This window comes from Theropithecus gelada, chromosome 17 (assembly GCF_003255815.1).
Source record: "Theropithecus gelada isolate Dixy chromosome 17, Tgel_1.0, whole genome shotgun sequence".
NCBI classification, from domain to species: Eukaryota; Metazoa; Chordata; class Mammalia; order Primates; family Cercopithecidae; genus Theropithecus; species Theropithecus gelada.
Window position 1 is genome coordinate 40485503 of NC_037685.1, and position 27644 is coordinate 40513146.

The 27644-nt window shown below is 37.3% G+C and overlaps 1 protein-coding gene across 1 annotated transcript in view; it reads left to right on the plus strand.

The window, feature by feature from the left end:
* The first annotated feature begins 4025 nt into the window (after positions 1-4025).
* Positions 4026-27644, plus strand: part of ITGBL1 (integrin subunit beta like 1) — a 281882-nt gene continuing 258263 nt past the window's right edge. Inside the window, exon 1 of the mRNA XM_025364141.1 lies at positions 4026-4085. The gene's annotated coding sequence lies outside the window, so the exon portion shown is untranslated. The remainder of the gene's footprint in view (positions 4086-27644) is intronic.

Sequence of the window (27644 nt, forward strand, 5' to 3'; positions counted from 1 at the left end):
CTTACAAAATGTATTTCTTAATAAGACTTGAAAGTTAAAATGGCTGCATAATGAATGTTGTGTTAGCAGGCATGAAAATAACATTCATCCCCTCTCTGGCAGAGCTCATGGGTGACTAGGTACATTGTCAATGAGCAGTAATAGTTTGAAATAATCTTTTTTTTTTTTTTCTGAGCAATAGGTCTCAACAGTGGGCTTAAAATATCCAGTAAACCAGAGCTGGATGTGGTGGCTCATGCCTACAATGCCAGCAATTTGAGAAGCTAAGGAGGGAGAATTGCTTGAGCCAGGAGTTTGAGACCAGCCTGGGCAACAAAGTGAGACTGTGTCTCTACAAAAATTCAATTAGCTAGGGAATGGTGAATAAGCAATGACTTCTACTTAAAGTCACCAACTGCATTATCCCGTCACAACAGAGTTAGCCTGTCCATTGAGCTTTGAAGCCAGACATTGGCTTCTTCTCTCTAGCTATAAAAGTCCTAGATGGCATCCTCTTCTAATAGAAGACTGTTTTGTCTACATTGAAAATCTGTCATTGAGTATAGCCACCTTCATTAGTTATCTTAGTGAGAACTTCTGGATAACTTGCTGCAGCTTCTGCATCAGCTGCTTCACCTCATATTTTTATGTTATGGAGACAGCTTCTTTTTCTTAAACCTCATGAATCAACCTCTGCTAGCTTCAGATTTTTCTTCTGCAGCTTCCTGACCTCTCTCAGACTTCATAGAACTGAAGAGCGTTAAAGCCTTGCTCTGGATCAGGCTTTGGCTTCAGGGAATGTAGTGGCTGGTTTCATGTTCTATCCAAATCACTAAAACTTTCTCTGTATCAGCAATAGGGTTGTTTTGCTTTCTTATCACTCATGTGTTCACTGGAGTAGCACTTTTAATTTCCTTCAAGAACTGTTCTTTTGCATTCACAACTTGGCTAACTGTTTGGAGCAAGAGGCCTAGCTTTTGGTCTATCTCAGCTTTTGACGTGCCTTTCTCATGAAACTTAATCATTTCTAGGTTTTGATTTAAAGAGAGAGATTTGGAACTCTTCCTTTCACTTGAATGCTTAGAGGCAATTGTAGGGTTATTAATTGACCTAATTTCAATATTGCCGTGTTTCAGGGAACAGAGAGGTCCATGGAAAGGGAGAAAGAGGGAGGAACAGCCAGTTGGTAGAGCAGTCAGAACACATACAACATTTATTGATTAGGTTCTCTACCATGGACATGGTTCATGATACTCCAAAACGATTACAATAGTAACATCGAAGATCACTGATTACATATTGCCATCACAGATACGATAATAATGGAAAAGTCTGAAATATTGAGAATTACCAAAATGTGACACAGAGATACAAAGTGAGTACGTGCTGTTGGGGAAGAAGCCCGACAGACTTGCTTGAGATGGGGTTGCCACAAACCTTCAATTCGTAAAAACAAAATACAATATCTGCAAAGCACAATAAAATGAGATGTGCTTGTACAGAATTCAGCCTTGGCAGAATAGATGCATTTTGATAATGGAGTGCGTGGGGAAATTTAAGGCAGTTTGCCTCCCAGATCTCCCAGCAGGAAACATGATGTGGAGTGTCTCTGGGGAAAGGAAAGAGATACCAGAAGAAATGTCGCTAAGTTTTGTAGCCCCAAAGACCAACCTCACTTTATGTAGCTCTGTCTTGGATCTTGAGGGAAGTAACAAGTGTGATAAGTTTCTATTGAGGAAAGAACTGCTGGGTTGGTGGTCTTCACTTGCCAGTGATATTCTAGATGAAAAACTTGAGTAGGTCTTCTCGTAAGTCAGCATCTCCAAGCAACCACAAAACATTTATTCATAATTAAATATTTCAAGGTATTGAAAGACACAGCACATCGTAGCTTTTCCCTAAGGCTATGTTCCTCAAACTTCTCTGATAATAAGGATCACCTGACCCATCTTAATTATTTCCAGAGAGGTTCTCATTAAGTATCTCTGGAGTAGGAAAGGCAACTGTGGAGAATTCCTCTTTATAAAACAGGTGTACTTCTGAGCAAAACTGTTCCAGTGGTTGGGACCTATGCACAGGCATTCCATTCCTAACAGGCCAGAGTGGACTTGCCTACTTTCCTCCCTGTCCTGCAAGTCTGTGTGCTTCAGCCATCATCTGGACCAGTTCTGCAACCCCTAAAGACCCTGCACTTATATTGTAGCTGTGTTAGCTGAAGCACTAAAAACAGGTGAGTGCAAGTAGGTGGTAAAAATCCATCTGCTGAGTCAGAGTGGAGGTCTTTGAAAGGTTGGCATATGGCCTTTAATTGTGTCATTGAAATCAGCTGTGGATGGGAGCCAGGATTCGTATACCCATCAACAAAAAATAAGGGTGAGTTCCTAGAAAGATGCTATTAAACCCAAAGAGACAGAAGCTATGATGTTTATACTGGGCAGAAATATCTGTGGGCAAGAAATGCAACTGATTTTTCTTATGGAAAAATTAACCACTTAACGAAATCGGAGACATGATGAAGGACACACTGGGCTTGGAAAGTCCTATGTTGGAGAAGTACGTGTTATCTTCACACTGTGCATACTTTACAGATTAATCAAAAATATTTTCTACATCACCGTTTCATTATACTTTAGAATTATATTTTCAGAGGAAACTAGGTTTTAGAGAAAAAAACAAAAGGAAGCCTGTGAAATCAGGAGTAAACAGTAATGCCAATTAAGAACTCGTGCTGGGAGCAAAACAGAGGCCTCATTGTGTTGAGCCACAGCTGAGCCAATAGCCTAAAGGAACTGGTGGACTTCTAAAAACAAAGGTCAAGTTTCAAGTGAATCACTCAGCAACAAAATGAAGCATATTTTGACCATTTAATAAAGGCTGCTACAAGATAGGAGTAAAGCTTTGGTTCCAAAAATAACCGTGAAGAACTCAGTTATTGCATACAGTATCTTAGCAAGTACAGGATAACCAGGTGTTCAGACCCTTCAGGATTGATGGGCTGGGGTCACTCCATGAGACACGACCATTCAAAAGCACGAGTCGAGGGGAAGAGGGATCCAAATAAGAAAGGGGATGAGCATCATTTGCTGAGTTCAGGCCAGCTGTAGCAGCAGTGGCTGTTGTTCATTTCAGTAATTCTCCTCTTATACGTTGCCCAGAAATCAGGACCAACAAAGATCCTGGACAAATTGTCCCTGGATGGAAAAAAAACTTAATAAGAGAAGCAAGTAGATCTGAGTAACCTGAGAAACAGGAGGTAGACAGTGCTGGATACTATTGACACGACACCCAGATCCTAACAGGCCAGTGCAATTATCACCCAACTTGTGTTAGGATGTCTGCTAACTTCTCAGAACTCTCCTCTTCCCCAGAGAATGGCCCTCTTCTGAACGGCAGATGTCTTACGTGGGTTGGCATAACCCCACCCTGACCCAGGAGCAGTCTGAAGTCAGTGACAATGGACATGTTTGTACAAAAGCTAGGCCTCTTGCCTCCAGGTGGACCAGCTCTGTGTGTCATTCTTCTCCAGAGCTCCCTGGAGGTCCAGGCTGAAGCTGAACTCCATCTCCCCATATATTTGAAAGGAGCATGCCCTGTGCAGTTTTGATTGCTCAGTAGTGTCTTCTGTGTGTCAATGAAGTCAGTATTGCTGATCATGCAGTTCAATATTTTTGCACCTTAATTTTTGCTTTCTTGATTTATAAGTTTCTGAAAAGTTTGTATTAAAATCCCCCACTATGACTGAGGGTTTATCTTTCTATTTCTGTCAGTCTTGCTTTATATGATCTGAGGCGATGTTACAAAGTGCATACAAATTTAAAATTGCTATATTTTCCCAATGAAATAAAACTTTGGTCATTCCAAAGTGACTTTATATCTGGTGATATGGTCTGGATTTGTGTCCCCTCCCAAATCTCGTGTCAAATTGGAGGAGGGGCCTGGTAGGAGGTGATTGGATTATGGCTGGAGCTTTCCCCCTTGCTGTTCTCATGACAGTGAATTATCGCGAGATTTGATGGTTTAAAAGAGTGTGGCACTTCCCGGTTTGCTCTCTCGCCTGCTACCATCTGAAGAAAGTGTCTGCTTCTCTTTCTCCTTCCACCATAATTGTAAGTTTCCCAAGGCTGCCCAATCGTGCTTCCTGTTAAGCCTGCAGAACTGTGAGTCAATTAAACCTCTTTTCTTCATGAATTACCTAGTCTCAGGTAATTCTTTTTTTTTTTTTTTGAGACAGAGCCTCGCTCTGTCGCCCAGGCTGGAGTGCAGTGGCCGGATCTCTGCTCACTGCAAGCTCCGCCTCCCGGGTTTACGCCATTCTCCTGCCTCAGCCTCCCGAGCAGCTGGGACTACAAGTGCCCGCCACATCCCCCGGCTAGTGTTTTGTATTTTTTAATAGAGACGGGGTTTCACCAGTTAGCCAGGATGGTCTTGATCTCCTGACCTCGTGATCCGCCCATCTCGGCCTCCCAGTCTCAGGTACTTCTTTATAGCAGTGTGAGAATGAACTAATACACCTGGTAAGCTTTTTTATTTGAAGTTATATTAGTGTAGCTGCCCCAATTCTCTTCTGCTATATATTTTCCATCCTTTTAAGTTTTTACTTTTTATTCTTTAAACGTTTTTTTCTATTATTTAAACTTTAACTTTTTATCTTTTTACTTTCAACCTTTCTGAATTCTAATTTTTGATATACGTCTGATTGTGCATGTTTGTCTTTCGATTTAGTATTTTGATCATTGATCTGCCCAAATTTCCATTAGAGAAAACCTGCTGCTGGAAAATAGTTCCTTTTTTGTTGTTTACTTGATGTCATTAATTACTAAGCCTGGAAAGATGAATTTGTCCTGATACAGTAAATTCCTTGTCTAGTTTAGCATTTATATTATCTCAGCGCGTTGAATATAAAATACCACTTCAGCATCTTCTAACAAACGTTTCTATTTTTGAGAACTCAGTGCTCAATCTATATGTTTTTCTATTGATCTTTTAAAAATATATATATTTACTCCTTGTGTTTGGTTTTCTGGAATTTCTCCATGATGGATTTATGTGTGGATGTCTTTTTATCTATCCTAGTTGAGATTTATTAGACTCGGAACTCATGGATTCGTATTAATTATTTCTTCTGCTCATTCTCCTTTCCTTCTGGGACTCCAGTTTCTGTACATTAGCCCATCATGCGTTATCCTTCACGTCTGTGGATCTGTATTTCCTTTGCTCCTTTATTATGCATTCTGAATAGTTCTTCTGACCTGTTTTTCAGTTCACTTATCCACCTTGCTGCATCTAATAAGCTATTAAACCAGTCTTATCAGTTATTAATTTCAAGTATTTAGTTTTTGAAATGCTATTTGATTTTTTATAAGGCTAGCTGTTTTTTTTATTTCCTGCAGATATTTTTAGGTTGCTCTTTATTGATTTGGGCTCTAAACATAATAAATAGTTATTTTATATTATATGTCTGGCAATTTCAAAGTCTAAATATTTTATGGATCTGTTTTTGCAGTCTATTTTTTTCTGAAGATTCTTCAACATGGTGTCTAATTTTCTCTGTGTTGCTTATTTTTTCAACAAGAGTGCTCTGAAAAATACAAAATTTTTTGAGACTTAGAATGAAAATAGTTTCACTAGGGAGGATTTGTTTTAGCTTTTGTCAGACACCTGAAGACACTAACAGTCCGTAGTACAAGGATGACCAAAATTCATGGCATGTAATATTTTTATATCACCTATGGGAAGGCATTTTGTTTAAAAATCTGTGCTAGTGTTTGCTCTTAGTTATAAATCCTTGGGGACAACGCTTCCTCATGCTCAGCTTCAAGGCAAATCTCCTTGTGGTCCTCTGACTTCTCAAGTCTATGGAATTCAATGGAAGATTTAAAGCTTTTTCTTTTGCTATAAACAAAAGTTTAATTTCAACTGGATAGGCAAATTCCCTTATGTTAGAAATGCCTTCAACCTCTGCTTATATTCCAGTATTCATTCTTGTTGCCTGCATTTCGCCTGATGATTGCTGACTGTCTTATCAACTCTTGGATGCTTTTAGGAAGAATTAAAATTTTTAATATTTAGTTTAGCTTTTGTGATTATATTTACCAGGAAGCTTATCTGGAAAATCTAGACCACTTTTTCTCCAGAAACAGAAGTCACTGGACACTTCTTTGAATCTTTCACAGAACACTTGAGTAGATGTTTTCACTTCCTTGCTGCCCTGTGAACTATAGGGCATGCTTCTACCTCAGGGCCTTTGCACTTAGCCTTTCCTATGAAGTACTCTTCCCTCAGAAATTTTTTGAGCTCACTTGATCCTTCACTTCTTTGGTCTATTTTTCAATTTCTATTTTAGAATCAGGGGGAACATATGAGGGTTTGTTATATGGGTACATTGCATGATGCTGAGGTTTGGAGTACAAATGTATCTGCCACCCAGGTAGTGAGTATAGTACTCTATAGGTAGTTTTGTTTTGTTTGGAGACTGTGTCTCTGTTACCCAGGCTGAAGTGCAGTGGCGTGATCTCAGCTCACTGCATCCTCCACCTCCTGGGTTCAAGTGATTCTCGTGCTTCAGCCTCTCAAGTAACTGGGCCTACAGGCGTGAGGCATCACACCTGGCTAATTTTTGTATCTTTAGTAGAGATGGGGTTTCACTTTGTTAGCTAGGCTGGTTTGAACTCCTGACCTCAGGTGTTCCACCCACCTTGACCTCCTAAATTGCAGGGATAACAGGTGTGAGCCACCGTGCCTAATCTCTATAAGTAGTTTTTTTCCAATCCTTATCCCCCTCCCTCCCTCCTCCCTCTTGTATTCCCCAGTGTCTATTTTTCCCATCTTTATGTCCATGTGTACCCAATGTTTAGCTCCCACTTGTAAGTGTGAACATGCAGTTTTCTGTTCTGGTTTCTTGTTTCTGCATTTGTTCACTTAAGTCCTTCACTTCTTGTATATTACTTCCCAGTCAAACCTTCACCATCTACCCCATCTAAAATGCCATTTCCCCAATCCGTATTTCTTATTTTTTCATTTAAAATAATCTCTACTCCTTAGTTCTTTTAGATACCCAACGTTCTCTATATTTTACTTATCTTGCTCATTGTCTGCACCACTGAAATAGAAGGTTCGTCAGGGCAGGGTTTTGTTTGTTTCACCCTTTTGCTCTATCCTTAATACCTAGAACAGAGCTTAGCACATACTAGGCATTTAAAAATATGTGTTGAATGAATAAAGGGACAACTGCAGTCTTGAATCCTGTCTTTTAAGGACATAGACTAGTGTTTTAGAAATGCAGGACTGATGTAGCGCAATTAAATTATTATGGAAATGTTGGAATAGCAAATTAGAATTAGAGCTAAAAATAAATAATTTGCTAAACTTTGGCTCTGGCAAACAAAGGCATCTGTCGATAGCTTAAACAGGAGAGCAACCAATCATGCAGGTCAGTTGTAGAAGAGAGTGTACCTAACACTGGAAGAAGAAAGCATAAACAGTACAAAGCATATTATTTCAGAGGATTTGTTCCCTACTCCCATAGTTTTACTTTTTAAAATTTAAAATGTATGCTCTTTGAGAGTAGGGATTTCTGTCAGTTTAGTTCACTGCTATATTCTCTCCCTCAAAAGAGATATTGTATTGTGTGCAATATTTACTTTTTGAATACATGATATTATGAATATTGATGTTGACATTGTTGAGTAAATTAAATTATACTTATGATTATGACATGAATATAGCCACAGCTTACTCAGCAAGTCTTTTTGTGGGATGGTCAGTAGAAACCCATGATTTAACTGGATGTCTTGACAGGCCACAGGGAATTACGTCTTTAATGAACAATGTTTATAGAAAAGTGGATATTGGTGTCAAAGCAAAAACTGCTGCAGAAATAAGCATCTCTTTTGTACATAAGTCTCTGACTATCACGGTAATTTAGAGGTATATAAGTCACTTGTAGCAAAAGGTATGCTCTGTGCATATTTAGATGGAGCCACTAGTAGTCCAGCCTTTCTGTGAAGGAAACGGCACCCTCTATTATGGGATGACTCAACACATGTCAGGGATTATGGCTTGGAGAAAATATAGCAAGGCCTGGATTTCAGCCCCATGCATTCCCTGAGCCAGGTGTCTAGGCAGAGCATGACTTGCACAATCCGATACAGTGAGCTCATGTGTGGATGGATTTCCGGAATGTTAATTTGCATGTCTACTAGCGGTGTATGGTGAGCCTTCCTCACCCATCCTCTTTAACATTATTGTCTATAGTCTTTCCAGTTGAAATGATGAAAAATCATATCTCATTATTTTGTTGTTTTACCTTTTCTTGCTTACCTGGTAATTTTGAACTTTTGAACCACATTTTTATGTATTTCCTGTTTTTATGACGTGTCTTTTTCTACAATTTGCTTATTTTGTTGGAAAACTACCATTTTACTATCAATTTATAAAATTTGATGATATATGTTGCTATATATGTGTAAATGTGTACACATATATAGACACAAATTATGTATATGAAGACATATATGTTGCTATTATTTTGCCAAGCTTATAATACATGGAAGAATATACATTTTCTCTTCAGTGGTTCTAACATTTGTAGACTTTTAGTGAAAAACTGTTTTCAAAATCTTGAATTAGGAATTGTTAATAATTTTTTCATAAATTTTATAAATATTTCTCCCATTTAGTATAGGTTTTACTTTTTTTGTGATGTATCAAAAGTTCAGTAAACTCTGTCAGCCTTTTCCTTTGTGGATTTTCCCATTGTTTTTATGCTATCAACATGTATCAATATATCTATATTTATAAATCTATATCTAGCTTTGTTCCATTTAGAATTTAGTTAGAGTTTGGTATCAACTGAAAACTTAGGTCATTTTATTTTGAAAAAAATAGCTGTCCAAATATTTCATCATAACCATTAACATTTACTGTATTTAGAATATAAGGTTTAATTTTGATTTTTTTGTGGTATGATGTAAATGTTAACTCTTGCACAAAATTTATTCCATTTTAAGTATCTTCCCCATAAAATGCACTTAAATAGTTAAAAGAAAAAGTCTATTTGCCAACTGCCATTATTATAGTTCTTTTCTATTATGTATTAGTCATATTGTAATTGTTTCTGCAAATTAATTTTAGAAAACCATTTTATGCCATCCACAAAAGTAACATATTAATATTTTTAGTGGCATTTCATTAAGCATTTGAGTTACCTTGTGAGTAACTGACATCTTTGTTATTGTCTAGGAAGATGGCATAGCCCTTTTCATTGAGTTCTAATTTGATAGTTCACATTACATTTATGTATTTTCTCTTATAAAAGCTTCATACATTTCGTGCAGAAGTCATTCTTAAGAGTTTTAAATATTTGGATAACCACTGGCTCTGTGATTTTCCCCATTATATATCCAAATTTGTTATTGCTTTACATAGATATCTAGTTTTGTACATTTATCTTGTATTTCTGAACTCTTAAGCTACATTTCTGAACTCTTAAGAATTCTAAAAGTATTTAGTTCCTTCTGGATTCAGGTATATTGCTGTTATTTTGCCAAGCTTCACATGAAGTATAAAAGAACATACACTTTCTTTTCTCTTGAATGATTTTAACATTGGTCTACCTCTAATGAAAAACTATTTCCCAGACCATAGACTTGCCTGAGGTTTGCATGAACCTGGGGATGTGGAATGATTGGCAGAAACCATATTAACCACCTTCATATCCATTATCATTTCAACCAGTGAGTACCACAGAGTGAGTTATGGTGAGTCATTTCCACAGAAGAAATTTCTCAAGAAGATTGAGAGATTTCAATCCTGTTATATATAAAAATTGTCAGAAGTAAATAGCACTGGGTCAAAAAAGCTTTCAGCTTATGTCAGCTCCTTCAGCACATACATGAAATCTATTTTTTTCATTTCTGTATCCCTACAACCTAGAACAGGACTAGAAAATAGTAGCATTCAACATCTATTTGTTTATTGCTGTTGAATATAAATTTGGAGAAGTCAAATTGCCTACAGCATAAAAATAACCTGATACTGACAAATCTATAGGCTTTGGAGTCTACTGTCTGCAGTGTCTACTAGTTTTTATTTAGAGGGAATTTTTGATAAGACTCAAGACTTTGAGTGGCATTTCATTAAGCATTTGAGTTACTTTGTAACTGACATCTTTGTTATTGTCTAGAAGAATGGCATAGCCCTTTTCATTGAAGTCTAATTTGATAGTTTGCATTATATGGATGTATTTTCTCTTATATGGGTTTCATATATTTCATGCAGAAGTCATTCTTAGGAGTTTTGGATAAGATTCTTATCCAAAATTCCCTCTAAAAACACGCTAGCAGACACTGGTGGTTGTCTGACCAATTAGTTCTCTCTTCCCTTGGCCATGTGCTCAGGGCAAGGGCCAATCACCAAGTCAAATGAACAGCCATGTTAATGCTGTTTCCACCTTCAGTAGTTGTGTTAGGCATACATAAGCAAATGACATAATTTTGTCCAACTAGACTTGTTAGAGGGATCAGACCTTCTGAGAAAGATCTTTTTCACTCTTAAAAAGGAACATTAAGTCAGAGACACATACTTTACTTCCCTGAGGATATTCTGAGCGAGTTTTATAAGTTGGTGAGGTTTAGACTAGACACAGCCATCTGGTAACCATGAAGGGACAAGTCTGAGACCAAAGCCAACAGCCTGAGGATGAGGGGCAAACACAGGGGAAGAATCTAGGCCCCATGATGTCAACAGTGAGCTGCTAAAATTAACCTGAAATTTCCCTGCCGGGACACTTACTGTGTTGTAAAATAGTTTTATACCATCTTTTACTTGGTTTTCAATTACCAGCAGTTGGATGCACCCCGTGAACCAATGGATACAAATGAGATTTAGAAGTGCACATTAACTTAAGTAAAATAAATAGCCTCATCTAATGTATTAACAAGAAAGACATTTTTGTCTTATTTGTATGTCTTATATTCTTTGAAATGAAATAAATGACCCATATATGCTTTTAAAGAGAGGGAGTCTACAGATATTTAGAGAAAGGACATTCTGGGTGGAGAGAACACAGAGTGCAAAGGACTTGAAGTTAAAGTGCATCCGACAATCTCAAGGAAGAGTAAAGGTCTCCATGTGATTGGAATAAGGTGAGCAAGGGAGAGAGGAGCAGGAGATGAGGCGCCGAGGTAAGCAGGTGAGGTGCAGGTCATGGAATGACTGTAGGTCATTCAAAAACTTTGTTTTTTTTAAATATTTCCCCAAGAAATGAAAAGGTTTTCAGCAAAAGAGTGTAGTGGTCTAATAATGCTTTAAGAATAATTCTGGCTAAGTTGTCTAAGGGGAATAAGGGCAGAAGCAGGGAGACCTGATTAGCTGTCTCCCGCTATTCAGGCAAGAGCAGATGTTGAGTAGGAGTGGGAGCGGTGGGGATGGTGAGATGTGCTCTGATGCAAAATCGTTTCCAAAGGATCTGACAGGAATCACTGAAGGATAGCATGTGGGCAATGAGAGAGAACATGGACTGTGAGGAGTCAAAGATCACTCTGAGGTTTTAGGCTTGAGCCTCTAGAAAAATGAAGTTATAGGCCGGGCGCGGTGGCTCAAGCCTGTAATCCCAGCACTTTGGGAGGCCGAGACGGGCGGATCACGAGGTCAGGAGATCGAGACCATCCTGGCTAACATGGTGAAACCCCGTCTCTACTAAAAAATACAAAAAACTAGCTGGGCGAGGNGCCCCCAAATGAAAATAACCCTAATGTCCATCCACAATCTTAAAAAACACACCAACACGTGATGTAGAGCCATAAATCAGATACCATACAGCAATGAAAATGCATGAACTGCTGTATACAACACGAGTAAATCTCACACATATAACATTAAGCAAAAGAAACCAGACACAGAAAGCACATACGATATAATTTCATTTATATAAAGTACTATAAAAAAAGGTAGGCTGGGCGCGGTGGCTCAAGCCTGTAATCCCAGCACTTTGGGAGGCCGAGACGGGCGGATCACGAGGTCAGGAGATCGAGACCATCCTGGCTAACATGGTGAAACCCCGTCTCTACTAAAAAATACAAAAAACTAGCCGGGCGCGGTGGCGGGCGCCTGTAGTCCCAGCTACTCGGGAGGCTGAGGCAGGAGAATGGCGTGAACCCGGGAGGCGGAGCTTGCAGTGAGCTGAGATCCGGCCACTGCACTCCAGCCTGGGCGACAGAGCGAGACTCCGTCTCAAAAAAAAAAAAAAAAAAAAGAAAAATGAAGTTATGATTTATTTAGATGGGGAGGGCTGTAGGAGGAGCAGGTTTAGATGTGGGGTAGGGGAAAAACAAGAGCTTGGTTTTGACATGTAAAACTTTGGATGCCTGTTAGATCTCCAAGAGAAGACTCTCAGTAGCATTTTTGTAATATAGACATATCACAAAAGATAGATGTATGTATGTGTATATATGTGTGTACATACATATATATGAATATATCATTTATAGAAATGGTAATGTTGGAGTGTATGTGAGTTATAAATCTGGTAGTCTTCAGCATACAGATGGTGTTTAAATCCAAGAAATTGGATAAAATCACCTAAGAAATCTCTTTTCTATATAGAAACATAAAAGAGAAGTGGTCCAAGGCCAAGCATAGGACATACAACAGTTTCAAGACCAAGGAGATGTGAATGGAGACACTCTGCATAAACAACTCCTTAAAGGAGTTTTGCTATAAATGGAGAGAAAGAAATGATGTGACAATTGAAGCAAGTAAATCAAAGAATTTTTTTTTTTTTAACAGATGGAGACATAACAGTACATTTTATGCTGATCTAGTGGATAGGCAAAACATGATAATGCAAAGACTGGTAAATAAAGCAAGCATTGCCCTTGTGGAAAGGAGTGGGGATAGGATCCAGTGGACAAAGGAGGGCTGTCCTGCTCTAAGAAGGCAGGTGATTCATCCACTCATTCACGTTAGCAGGAAAGAAGGCCGAGTGTGAGGTCCTAAAGACAGGGAGTAGGTAGTTAGGTGACACAAGCTCCTGAAAATTTCTTCTAATTGATTTTATTTTATGTCAGTGAAATAGGAAGAAACTCATTAAGTGAGGGTGAGGATTGAGAAAACGTGTTGGAGGTTTGGGGAAAAGAAGGTTATGCATTAGTCAACGAGAAGAATGGAGGAGAAGCTGGGTTGGACTGTGGGTGATTGCTAGAAATATTAAGAAGCCATGAAGGGAGCATCAGGATAAATAGCTAATGCACATGGGACTTAATACCTAGGTGATGAGTTGATAGGTGCAGCAAACCACCATGGCACACGTTTACCTGGGTAACAAACCTGCATGTCCTGCACATGTATCCCAGAACTTAAAATATTTTTAAAAAAACACTGGAAACAATTGATCATGAATATAAATCGAGATATGTACATTTTTGTCATTGCCTTGCTCAGTTATGTGAGTGAATGTGGTGATGATGCAGTCTGCTTTTGTCAGGATTGTGGTTTGGTCTGGAGAGTAATACAAAAATCTTCAAGTCCAGTGTCATTGTGGCAATGTCTCCTGTGGCTGTGTTTCCCGTAAGAAGTTTAAGTCAGATTCATGTGACTTTCTCTAGTCAGTGTATCTTGTGTGCTAGCATAGAGCTTTTAGAACTCATCAGCCCTTCTGCTCATGAGATACCTATCCTCAGAGAAAAGATGAAAAATGAAAATATGTATCATCAAGGGAATAAATGAACCATTTGGAACCACATCAAGTAAATAAAATGTTTCTTTAAGAAAAAAGCATGTGGTTTAGCACCAAAACCATTGAACCTCATTAACCTCAGTGATAAACTATGCGATTGGTTTTGAGATGTTTACAGCTGGACTCTACCAAAACATAAGACTATTAGAGAGTAAAAGATATGGGAAATATGTTCATTGGCTGGCTACATTATTCTACATTAATATTTTCCAAAGGATCAATTTGGCCTCATCTTGGTTCGATACTGTCTTTTATGGTAATTAGCATATATCTTCTTATTTAGATTTTGAGGCCCTGAAAAAGAGGGCCTTATAAGCCTTCACACAGTCTCTTTTTCTGTGTCTTGCACTTCTTTTTTTTAAAACCCTGTAAGGAGCTTAATTGGTATTTGCCTAATGAATTAACTACCAATTGAGTCACAAATTCAGTTGTTCAAGTTTTAAGTGCTTTGTATGAATAATGATCCCTTTGATGCAATGGATGTTTTTAGGGAGACAGTCAAATATTTTTACATTAGGAACTAAAAATTTTCCATTCCCTGACCAGAAATCAGTCTCAAAACACAGCCATGATAATGTCTAATTATGAAACCATCAGGGAACCAAAGCTTCCTATTTTAGTGTGAAAATAAAATAGAGGATGATGTTGAATAAGTATGTCCTCATTAGCCTTCAAAACGTTTTCACATGGTAGGACTGGAAAAACCCTTAAGAGGCTGTTGGCTTCATCATCTACTTCCAGGCAGGATGATAACTAAATCATATCGAAAATACTGTTGCCTTTGTTAAATAAAAATCTTCAGTGAAAACTATTTTATAAAAATATTTTAGCTATAAATTTTCATGATGCTGTATAACAAAATAAAAATTACAGACATGATCTGATTTTTATGTTTTTATCACATCAAACAATTGGTGTAATAAATCTTTGTAACTAAATTTTTGGACTCAAGTAATGGTTTTCTTATTTGACATTTCATCATTGTTTAAATTTCCCAGAAGCAGGCTGCGAGATGAATATTTGTGTGCAATTAATTTTAAAACAAGTGCTCCCAGGGCAGACTGACATGGAAGTAGAAGGAGGATAGGAGGTAGAAAAGAGAACTGTTCAGTCTTATGCACAAGACCCACAGGGACTGGAACTTAGCATGATTATGTTTGAGGATTCTCAGTTATAACTTACACCCCAGAGTTGTCTATACCTAAGGCAGACTTGCAGTTTTTCACCCAACAGTCATTAGCTAATGGCTTTAGGAAGGTAAGTAGGGAGGACAGAATAAAAATAAACATTCAGGCACTTCTGACTCTGCCTCTGTTGACAAAGTGGCTCCGATAGTCTGAGGGCAGTGACCTGAAGTTCTACAGGAGCTGGCACATCCCACCTACACCAACAGAAGTTGTGAATCTCGGGGGACCTGGATAAGGCAGCAGCCATGTCTGCTACCTATGGCAGGTGCCTTCAAGATGCTGAGAAAATACAGCCAACACATATAAGGCAGTTACAGTGCAATGCAATAATTAATTAACTAGTTGTCATTAGTTAATGACACTTCACACTCAACATAAATTGAGACTGTGAAGATTAACCATATGGGCTGAATGACACTGATCAGACATTGAACTAAATAGGTCTTTAAAAATGTGAAAGATTTAAGTACATGGAGAAGCAAGGGCATTTCAAGTAGATGCAAAAGCAAGATTTCTGAGGATCAAGAAACAAGTGTTGAGATGGAATTAGGAGTACACAAAGTTTGCTGGGAAAAGGAAGAAGCAAGATTGGGCAGGGGGAGCCATCAGACTTCTGTGCTGACCTCACATTGCCTCTGTGCCAGCCCTATGGGAGGCCCTTGATCCGTGATTGCCCTAAGAGGATACTACGTTTGGCTCAAATGGCTGGACCCTCAGATCACTGCTTTGTACAGTCAGAGACAGACCATCCTGAGAGTAGCGTGACCTTGGCTCAAACCTGTCTTTGAAGGGGCGAACAGCTGGTGGCTTTCAGTCTACCCTACTCCTCCCAGCTGGTTAACAAGTACTTTTCTGAAGGGAATTCTACGCTATATAGCTTTATTTTTGTTCTCATAGCTAAGTGCAAAATGTCAGAAATTATGAATGCTTGTGAGACAATATCATAGACTATTTGTAATGGAATAGAAACCACCTTGGTAATCATAAGAAATATTACAGATTGTGAGAAATATTCCTTGCGTCTGTCCTGCTTGTGTGTATTTCTTATCATCTTGCACACCTGGTGTCAGTCTTGATAGCGCTTAATAGATGCACACTGAATTTCTTTTGAAAGAATAACTGAATGAGTCTAGGCACGTACTTGTTGCTATGGGAAGGGTATGGGGATGATCCAGTGTTCCAGCTGAATCAAAGAAAACAGTTACTTGAGAACACGTGGCAGGTGGCAGGGAAGGAGAAAGAAGTAATTGAAGTGGAAAACAGATGGGTGCAGAGTAAATTTTACCATCTTTATTCTTTGAACTAAGGCTAATTCCGTTCCAAAAGAAGCAATTGACTGTAAGCATAATGCATTCTCTATAATCTACTAGCATGATTATTGTGGTTTGTATGCCTGACTTTTGCGAGCATCGTGTTTCCACCTCATGAAGTTGTTGTATGAGTTAAACAAGATAAAATATCACATCTTGTTTTTTCCAAGAGGCAATTATTTTGTTCACATTTTTGACAGATTTGAAATTGGATCAATAGCAATGAATGGCATTTTACGATCTCTGTTGGTAAGTCATGATGATGTACAAACATCCAAAGCTCTGACTTTGAAATCTGCAAAAGTGGTGTCGGGAACTTGCAAGAAAATTCCGAGACAGTAGCAGAGCAAATGAGTGTGTTGAGCATGAGTGGGCCATGGTGACTCAACTGAGTTCAGAAAACTTCTAGAAGTTGGAATAAAAAATTGGCCAGCTATGGAAATACACAAAGAACTTAGCACCAAAGGAATTTGGTTTCTTTTATAGGTTGTTTTAAGTAAAACTGCATCACCTGCACTTAAGGACAATATATCATCAGAGGATGAAAAACAGTCATACGATTCCAAGTTGAAAAGTGACTAGTTGGAATCTCCAAAGGAGTTTTAGGAAAATCTCAATTAATTTATTTCACCTGTGTTTTTCTTTTTATTCCTGTATAATAATATACCAGTATAATGATGTTTTGGTAAACAAGGGACCCAAATGATGGGGATCCCATTAAGGTTATAAAACCATATTTTTATGTTTCTTTTCTATGTTTAGATATACATATACTTACTATTGTGTTAACAGTTGTCTCCGGGATTCAGTACAGTAACATCCCGTACAGATTTGCAGCCTGGAGGAAATAGGCTACACCATACAGCCCAGGTGCATAGTAGGCTATCAGGGTGTGTCTAAGTACACTCTGTGATGCTCACACAGTGATGAAATTGCCTAGTGATGCATGTCTCCGGGCAGACTCTGTTATTAAGCAATGCAGAACTGTAATAGGGAGATATGAAAAAAAAAAACACTTCTAAATAAGTCTAAAAGGTCTCTTTCAATAAATACAAGATTAAAATCTGATAAGAACATGTGTCATAGTTTAGTTAGGCACATTTTTTTTCTTTTACAGTGGTACATAAAATGATGAAAAATCTCTCAATGGATGGTTATATTTGATAAATATGGCATGGAAAGTAATTGATATATTGTAAGTTCTCAATGAAAGTGAATGGACTTGATTTTTTATTAGTTGTTACTTACCAATCTTAAATAACTTAGGTAAGTCATTATAAATAATTATTTAAAATAACAAACACAATGAAAATAAAAATATAGAAGATAAACCATCCAATTAATATCTTCTTGTTCCATAATATAGGTTTCTCATTAACAGAAGTATATGCTCTTTTTTTCTGCTTTTGTATCTTATCAATTATAAATAGACCTAGCAAGACAGTTAATTTAAAACATGACGATTAAAAAACAACTGCATTTTTTCCCATTGTATTAAACAGTCTTTCAGTACATCTGGACACTTCTAAGAATATTTAGGTTTTCAAGAACCGTTTAATGTGAAGCTTCATTTGACTCCACAGTGCCAAACTGACTGATTTAGGAGCCAAAGTAACTAAAGGAACAAGTTGCTTGACCATTTCAACTAGAGCTTGAAAGGCAAGTGTAATTTATTGTGTTGCCTGGTCAAAAGGAAAGCAGAAAGTGATAGGAGAAATGATAATTGACTGGGCCACCCACAGAGTAGGTAACAAGTTGCTGGCTTTATCATTCAATACTTTTCTCACTCAAGCTACTCTATTTTTTTTTTTTTTTTTTTCTGGTGACTAGTCTTATTACCCCTCCCTTTTTTCTTAAAGAAATTTAATTCATATCTTACTCTTAGTAATTTATTTAGATTGTTATATCAAATAAAAAATCTATGACTAAATATCATTTTCTGTTTACGAAAATGAAAAAGTTTTGTGGGCAATTTTCATCACAATAAGGCAACGTTTACGGCCAAAGAAATTACACCAAAATCCATATAATGTCAGTTTTATAAGTTGAATATTATTATGGGAAAATGCTTGGGCTCTCATATGGGCTTTTATGCTGTGATTATTATTCCCATAACACGTTTTAGTGTCTTACACAGTTCAGGACAGAGTCTCTTGACCCTGGCACTGGCACACAACCTCATGAGCATCTCTCTTCACCTGTGGAACCTGGATATAGTTCATGGCCTGTGGTTCCCGAGTGTAGCCCTAGTGAACCAGACTGTGTAGTAGGAAAGGTATTGGCACAGAGTTCAGATCAAAATACACATGAATGAAATATATTTTTAACTTCTGGAAACTTGTGCTATATAAAATAGCTCTATATGAATGCCTATTAGCAGAAGACTCATACTAGTTTTCATCATTTCCAACTCTGTATGTAGGATATATATAATATACGTTTATTAATCTGTTGTATATAATATATAAACAAAGCACCAATCCTATTGACACTATTCTACAAGATAAGGAAGGAGGGAATCCTCCCGAAATCATTCTATGAAGCTAGCATCACACTAATACCAAAACCAGGAAAGGACATAACAAAAAAAGAAAACTATAGACCAATATCCCTGATGAACATAGATGCAAAAATACTTAACAAAATACTAGCTAACTGAATCCAATAGCGTATCAAAAAGATGATCTGCCATGATCAAGTGGGTTTCATACCAGGGATGCAGGGATGATTTAATATACGCAAGTCAATAAATGTGATATACGCCGTAAACAAAATTATAAACAAATATCACATGATCATCTCAATACATGCAAAAAAAAGCACTTGACAAAATCCAGCATCTTTTTATGATTAAAGCTCTCAGCAAAACTGACATACAAGGGACATGCTTTAATGTAATAAAAGCCATCTATGACAAACCCACAGCCAACATAATAATGGGGAAAAGTTGAAAGCATTCCCTCTGAGAATTGGAAAAAGACAAGGATGGTCACCTTCACCACTCCTCTTCAACAGAGTACTGGAAGTCCTAGCCCGAGCAATCAACCAAGAGAAAAAAATAAATTGTATCCAAATCAGTAAAGAAGTCAAACTGTCACTGTTTGCTGATGATACTGCTGTATACCCAGAAAACCCTAAAGATTCCTCCAAAAAGCTCCTAGAACTTATAAATGAATTCAGCAAAGTTTCAGGATACAAAATTAATGTAAACAAATCAGTAGCTCTGCTATATACCAACAGCGACCAAGCTAAGAATCAAATCAAGAACTCAACCCCTTTTACAATAGCTGTAAAATAAAAATGAAAATAAAAAAATAAAAACCTTAGGAATATTACCTAACCAAGAAGGTCAATGACTTCTACAAGGAAAACCACAAAACACTGCTGAAAGAAATCATAGATGACACAAACAAATGGAAACACATCCCATGCTCATGGATGGGTAGAATCAATATTGAGAAATTGATCATACTGCCAAAAGCAATCTACAAATTCAATACAATTCCCATCAAAATGCTACCATCATTCTTCATAGAACTACAAAAAAAAATCCTAAAATTCATATGGAACTAAAAAAGAGCCCACATAACCAAAGCAAGACTTAGCAAAAAGAACATATCTAGAGACATCATATTACCCGATTTCAAACTCTACTATAAGGCCATAGTCACCAAACAGCATGGTACTGGCATAAAAATAGGCACACAGACTAATGGAACAGAATAGAAATAAACTCAAATACTTACAGCCAACTGCCAATGCAACAGAATAGAAATAAACCCAAATACTTACAGCCAACTGATCTTCAACAAAGCAAACAAAAACATAAAGCAGGAAAGGACACCCTATTCAACAAATTGTGCTGGGATAATTGGCAAGTCACATGGAGGAGAATGAAGCTGGATCCTCATCTCTCACTTTATATAAAAATCAACTCAAGATGGATCAAGGACTTAAATTTAAGACCTGAAACCATAAAAATTCTAGAAGATAACATCAGAAAAACCCTTCTAGAGATTGGCTTAGGCAAAGATTTAATGACCTCTAAGAACACCAAAGCAAATGGAACAAAAACAAAGATAAATAGGTGGGACTTAATTAAACTAAAGAGCTTTTACATGGTAAAAGGAACAGTCAGCAGAATAAACGGACAACCCACAGAGTGAGAGAAAAATTTTCACAATCTATATATCTGACAAAGGACAAATATCCAGAATCTACAAGGATCTCAAAACAAATCAGCAAGAAAAAAACAAACAATCCCATCAGAACTGGGCTAAGGTCATTAGTAGACAATTCTCAAAAGAAGATATGCAAATGGCCAACCAACATATGAAAAAATGCTCAACATCACTAATGATCAGGAAAATGCAAATCAAAACCACAATGTAATACCACCTTTCACAAGAATGACCACAATAAAAATTCATAGATGTTGGCATGGATGCCGTGAACAAGGAACACTTTTACACTGCTGGTGGGAATGTAAACTAGTACAACCAATATGGAAGACAGTGTGGAGATTCTTTAAAGAACTAAAAGTAGAACTATCATTTGATCCAGCAATCCCACTACTGGGTATCTACCCAGAGGAAAAGAAGTCATTATAAGAAAAAGATACTTGCACATACATGCTTATAGCAGCACAATTTGCAATTGCAAAAATATGGAACCAGCTCAAACGCCCATCAATCAATGAGTGGATAATGAAACTATCATATATATATATATATATATACACACACACACACACACACACACACACAATGGAATGCTACTTAGCTGTAAAAAGGAATGAATTAATGGCATTTGCAGCAACCTGGATGGGAGAGCATTATTCTAAGTGAAGTAACCCAGGAAGGAAAAACCAAACATCGTATGTTCTCACTCATAAGTTGGAGGCTAAGATATGAGGATGCAAAGGCATAAGAATGATACAATAAACTTTGGGAACTTGGGGTGAAAGAGTAGGAATGGGGTGAGGGATAAAAGGCTACAAACTGGGTTCTGTGTATACTGCTTGGGTGATGGGTGCGCCAAAATCTCACAAATCACCATTAAAGAACTCACTCATGTAACCAAATACCACCTGTTCCCCTAAAACCTATTAAAATAAAAATTTTAAAATATATATATAATATATATTTTATATAATGTATTTTATGTATTATATGTAATATATATTTAATACATAAAATATTTTGTCTTATATATTAAAATATATGCTATATAAAACATATACATATAAAACCTACATACATATTAGAGTTGGAAATGAAATATATATAAATTATATAAATATATAAAACATACACATATATATATATGCATAAGTTTATATATGTGTATATAATATATATGTGTGTCTGTGCACACGTGTACATATGTGTGTGTATGTGTATCTGTTCTTCATCTATTACTAGAAGACAGTGTGGACAAATACATAGTAAAAATATAATCACAAAAGTTCAGCATTAGAGAAAACTGGTACTCCCTTCAAGCATGCCATTGTGGAAACTGGAATTTAGCAGGTTAAGAAACCTGGCCAAGGCCGTCAGCTATTGGATGACAAAGCCAGCAGCAGAATTCATCTCTGAACAGTTCAGTCTCCATGCCACTTGTGTACCTAGTTATATCCTCCTGCTTATTGACAGCTAAATACCACTTTAAGAATTAAAAGTCTATTCATTGGCATAAAATAATATTTACGTGATAAATTTCTTTTCCCCTAAAGTCAATGAAAATGACTCCTAGATTTTTTTCTTAAAATTTCCTTCTAGCATCAACTAGAACTGCAGAAATATTCAGAAGAGTGAAAGAATATTTCTCATCCCAGAGACTCCTAATATTTCCAGGTGTTTTTGCTATGTGGGAGGGAAAAAAGCCCTCTGGTTCTGTGCTAACATCTGGAAAAGATGTTAACTATACATCTTTTTTTTTTTTTTTTTTTTAATTCCACAGATCTGGCTCAGCTGAGAAGCTCTTTTTCTTGGAAATGCAAACTTATTTTTATTGCTGCCTGGGAATATTTAGCCTTCCTGAAAATTTTGGTGTGCCTTTTACTATTTGAAAACCTGGAAGGTGCCTTTGAGTGAAAATATTATTCAAGTAGGTTTTGAGTGAAATTGAGATTTTTTTTTAAACTTCACATTTGACTGTAAGTGATTGTAACAATTAGTGCTGCACATATATGGAGAGTTCAGTAGGTGCTGTTTATTATCTAACTGTAGATTGACTTTCTTGATATTTTTCATGATAGAATTTTGTTTGATTTTTGTATTTTAATTGCGTAAATTCATCTCATTACTGCACGTTGATTTTTTCCTTCCATTAAGCTTGAAATACTCATTTAGTTCAAAAGGTTGAGTTTAATCAAAATGTATCAAAATTTTAAAACCATTTATTTACTTATTCATTTATTTTGTAATTCATTCTCTCAGCAAATACTTGTTGAGGCTTTACTCTGTGCAAGATACTGGAGTTACAGCAAAGAACAAGAGAGATATGGTCCCTGCTCTCATGGAACTTGCGTTGAAATGGGGGAGTAGTAGATTATTCACAAGTAGGTAAAGAAATGGAAACAATAATATTAGATCCTTGTAAGTACTATCAATAAAATAAAATGGGGTAAAGGGTGCTTGGACAAGGGAGTGGCTTTAGACAGCACAGTCAATCAGGGATCAGTCTGCTCTTTAAGAAGGTGGCATTCGAAGAGAAGCCACTCAGCATGTGACCTGGGGGAGAGGGATCCTTGCAAAGGAGGCACTGAGGCAAAGAACAAGCTTAGGATGTTCTAGAAACATGTGAGAAACAGAAAGCCTCTGAATGGTTGGAGAGTAGTGAGTAAGGGGAACAGTAATGAGAGATGAGGTTAGACAGGCTGACAGAGCCACATGGCACAAGGCTTTGTAGGATTTGGGAAGTAAGTGATCAACAGAAATTTATGGAGCAATGTAATAGTGGGAGGAAGAATCAGTGAAAGAGAGTGAGGGGAGAGAGAAGGAAGGAAAGAATGAAGGAAGGGAGATGTTGTGTAAAGATACAAATGCTGATTTTGCACAGAAATTACAAGTACCTAGAACTGAATTGAACAAGAATATTCTGCCATTTCCAAGGATAGTCATGGTCAGAGCACGGCGTACATTGGTGTGAGTTATATAGGTAATACAATAGGTGAGGGGGCAGCTGGAAAACAGAAGCAAGTTCACAAAAAGAGATACACACATTTGAAACTGCTTTAACCAGTACTAGCTGTATTCGTGGTTATTTTGAATTGCTTCAACATGTGTATAATGTGTAGTGTGGTGTGTGCATACATTGATCCTTATTTGTATCATACTTTAGATGTGCTTTATCAGTATAATGAATATTAGAATCCATTTTTAATTGGTGGGATGTATGTTGTTGAAGATAAGGGGTTGGCTTGGAGTGATGCTCTTGTATAAATAAAATGTTAAAACCAGCCAGCCCATCAGTTACACCAGCTTTGAGGTACATGAGGTCTGGAGGCCATGGGTTCTGGTTATATTCACTAAAGACCTTGACCACAAGAGATTTGCCAATCCTGTGGGCGGTGAAAATGCCACTGAATATGCTTCAGAAGATTCAGAGGGAAGCTTCTCTACAAAGCTCAGGTTGGTATATCAGAAGACAGAGGGGTAGGGATATTACTTTTCCAGATAGGCTGTGTGACCACTCTTGCGTGTTTGCTGATAAATGCCTACGTGTTTGGCTATTTCAGGTCTGAGGCTCGCTTTCTTTGTGATAAATGCCTAATAGTTTGTGGGGCAGAAACTTACAGCTCTCCTTTGTCCCTCTGTTGGGAACCACCTGACGCTGCTGATGTTATCAAAAATCCTTCTGAATGACCAAACCAGTTTGTGTTGGTCAACTAAGTCAGTGTCCAAAAAAAAAAAAAAAAAAAAGCAAACAAGTGAACAACAGGGCTTAGTATGATCATTTAGATCTCTTCTAGCCCTGGAGAGATCTTTATCCACACCCACATTTTGATTGACAGTAAGAACTGCTGTCATGTTGGTTCACATTTACATTTCTGCAGTCTCAGACCAGTCCTTGGAGAAGCTTGAAGGAGGTCAAACTGTCATATTCTCCCGAATAATCTGCTGGAGAAGTTATAATAATAATGCCTAATATCTCACAATTCAGCTTGCTTTTAAAGCTTGGCATCACTTTAAAGTAAAAGAGAGATTATATCCAGACAAACCATAATTAAAGGAAGGATTTAGCCTAGAAAGAGCTTTGATCCCCAATGATGAATAGAAGTGTATGACTAGAAATGAAGCAACAAAGACTGGATTTACCAAGATTTCCAGTCATTTCCTACTAAAATCTTGAGGAAATTTATCATCTTATGCTTGCATTTCAGCCCCTGAAATGGAAGAGTCATGGGAATGCTTTATGTAGTGGGGATGTTTGCACAATGAGTTTATTAATTGATGCATGTAGACAAGAGACTGTTGGGTGATGCTAGGAAGAAGACCCCAGCACCCTCAGAGAAGAGGTAGGGGTAGTGCCCTGCCCGTGCAGAGTGGACTTCACTGAATAGAAATTCATGCCCTAAGAACTGGATCATCCCTCATCACTCCGTGGCCTTGGTACACATATGAATTTCATTATTTTTAAAGGAATATGATCCTTGAAAACAGTTTTAAAAGCCAAATGATGCACTACTAATAGACTTATGTAGGAATCTCCTGTCCCATCCTCCTACCTCCTCCAGTATGGCTGCCCTGAGGCAAGAACATTCAACTTCTCTACCCTGAATCAATTGCAGTGCCATTCTCCCCAATGGCATTTAGTTCCTTGTTTCTAAGTATATGTTTGTGCTGCTTGTAGTTGATTTGTGGTAGAGAAGACTTTAGCTCTCTCATATTACCATTCCATTTCCTCTGTACCCCTGCTTCCCAATTTGGTGATATTACCCATTTTCTATTTGCTTGGTTGTCTATGTACATATGGTTTGTTTTCCTCTTAATCCAATACTTCTACTTGTCAGATTTATCAGGTGAGATCTGGTAGGTCCATTTTCTGTTTTCTTGAAGATCTGCCTTCTAAAGCTGCACATTGTTATACAGCAGTCGAGACTAGTTGTTCTGCAACATAGAACGTGCCTTTGAAATTCCCCTTAACTTCATTATTTGTTCTTATCTTCATTTTTCTTCTGAGTTTTATCTGAATTCCTGTATCCCCTATCTTTCCTTTCTTGATTTTTTGATGTGAGAGTAGTGAATCAGATCTTCTATCAGCTTTTCAGGAAGGGTGCCAGCATGAAACATTTTTAAAAACCAATATATCAGAAAGTATTTTAATTAGCAGTATGTTGGAAATAGAATTATGGTCTGAAAATCACCATCATTCTGAATTTAAAAAAAAAAATTGCTTCCAATGTTACTATTAAAACATCCAATACCACTCTAGTTCCTGGTTCTCTGTATGTGACCATTTATTCTCGTTTGGAAAGTTAAAAAAAAAAATTACTTTCCTATCATTCTGAAATTTCCCCAAGATGTTCCTTGGTTCCCATCATTTTCATTCATCTTTTTACCTGTTAAATGAGACTATACAATATGGAAACTCACGGTCTTCAGTTTGGGGAAATTTTCTTGAAATTTTCTTCAATAATTTTATCCCCTTCATTATTTTTCCTGTTCCCTTTCCGGAACTCCTATCAGTTAGACGTTAAATCTCATAGATCAGTCATTTGATTTTTTAGTCTTTATTTGTATCTCTGTTTTGGCTTTCATTTTTAGGAAACTTTTCCTCATTTATTTTTCAACCCTTTTAGTGGCTTCTTTTCAGCTAATTTATAATTCACTTTTTGGGCACTTCATTTTTGATTGTCCTATTCTTATGGCTGCACATTTTTGCAAGCCCAGATCTTCTTAGATCTCTGAGAAGAGGGATTATACTTTCTTTCTTAAGTTGCTTCCTGTTGCCTTCATCGTCGATGTCATCTGAGTTTCTTTCATTTGTGCTTTTTTTTTTTTTTTTTTTAGTTGCTTGTTTGTTTTGACTTGGGCCTTTTATTTTGGAGGGGCTCCTTGAAGTTCTGATGACTAGTAATCCTTAGTGATCTTTTTATGAAAAGTGTGGTTTTGAAAGTAAGAGTGTAAGTTCACAGTATGTTAGTAGGACCTATTGAGAGTGAGCTCCATCATAGCTTTTGTTTTTACGAAAGCCTCAAATATTCACATTCACATCCATTGTTTGTTTATATATATATATGTTCAGTTTTCTAAAAATTAACAGTTTAATCGATAGCCCCTGAGGGAAATAAGACTGGTATAGGCCAAGTAAGGAAACGAGGTGAGGATCACTGTTCAGATGGTTCAGTTTCACTTAATTCCTGTTTTATTTCATACTGCCTTCTGCCGTGTCCAGTATTCCTGAGTCTAAAGCCTGGAGTCTCAGTGGAGTTGGTAAGGAGGTAACTTCCTATCTGGAAGATCATAGGTGAAGATCTGAGGTCAAATTTCTCCTCTAAAAGTATTTGTACAAATCTTCTTGTTAACCTCACACCTCACACATCTTATCGCTTTCAGTTTTTGAGTTTTTGAGTCTTTTCTGCATTGTTGAAAGAAGCACAATGATGGAGCTGTCCAGCTCTACGGTTTCCAAATATGAGAGGCTTAATGATGTCAATACTGTTGGAGGAAGAGATTAGGGAACTGTCTCGAATCTGAGTGATCAGCCTCCGGGAAGCCTGTCCTCTTAAGCACAGGGCAAGTCTCAGTGAGAGGGGCAGCTGTGAGTTATCAGCAGTTACTAGTGTCATCAGCGAGATGGGTGGGTGCATGGGCCCCGGAGAGGTGATCTGGGAGGAACCACAACGTCTACTAGGGAGACAGTCAGAGTCCAAACACAAAGCATCTTATATGAACTCAGAGAGTATTTGGGCTTTATACTGTGAATGGAGAGCTACTAAAATATTTTCAACAGGGAATGGATGTGATGAAATTTGCATGCTAGAAAGATGTCCGAGGGAGCAGGATAAATGTAGACACAAAAAGATAAGAATAAATGCAGAGAGACCAGTTGGGAGGCTATAGCAATAGTGTACAAGATACAATATGAAGATCTGAAATAAATACATTGAAGTGGAAGGCTAGATTACTAGGAGGTGGGCTCAATGTGATTCAGGGATTTACCAGAAAATCCAGATGAATTGTAGACAGGTACCAAAGGTAACTCTCACAATTGTGTCTACAGGGATTCAGTTAAAATGATATAATTAACAAAAATTGGGAATATAGGAAAAGGATCTGGTGTTATATAGATTCAAGTTGAATCCACAGTCATCTCAGGGGATACCTAAGGCCAAAATGTCATCTGACAACTGATACAGAATCCACTGTATCACCTGCATCTTTTGTTGACTCATAAATTTATTATTCATGTTGTATATCATTTTTA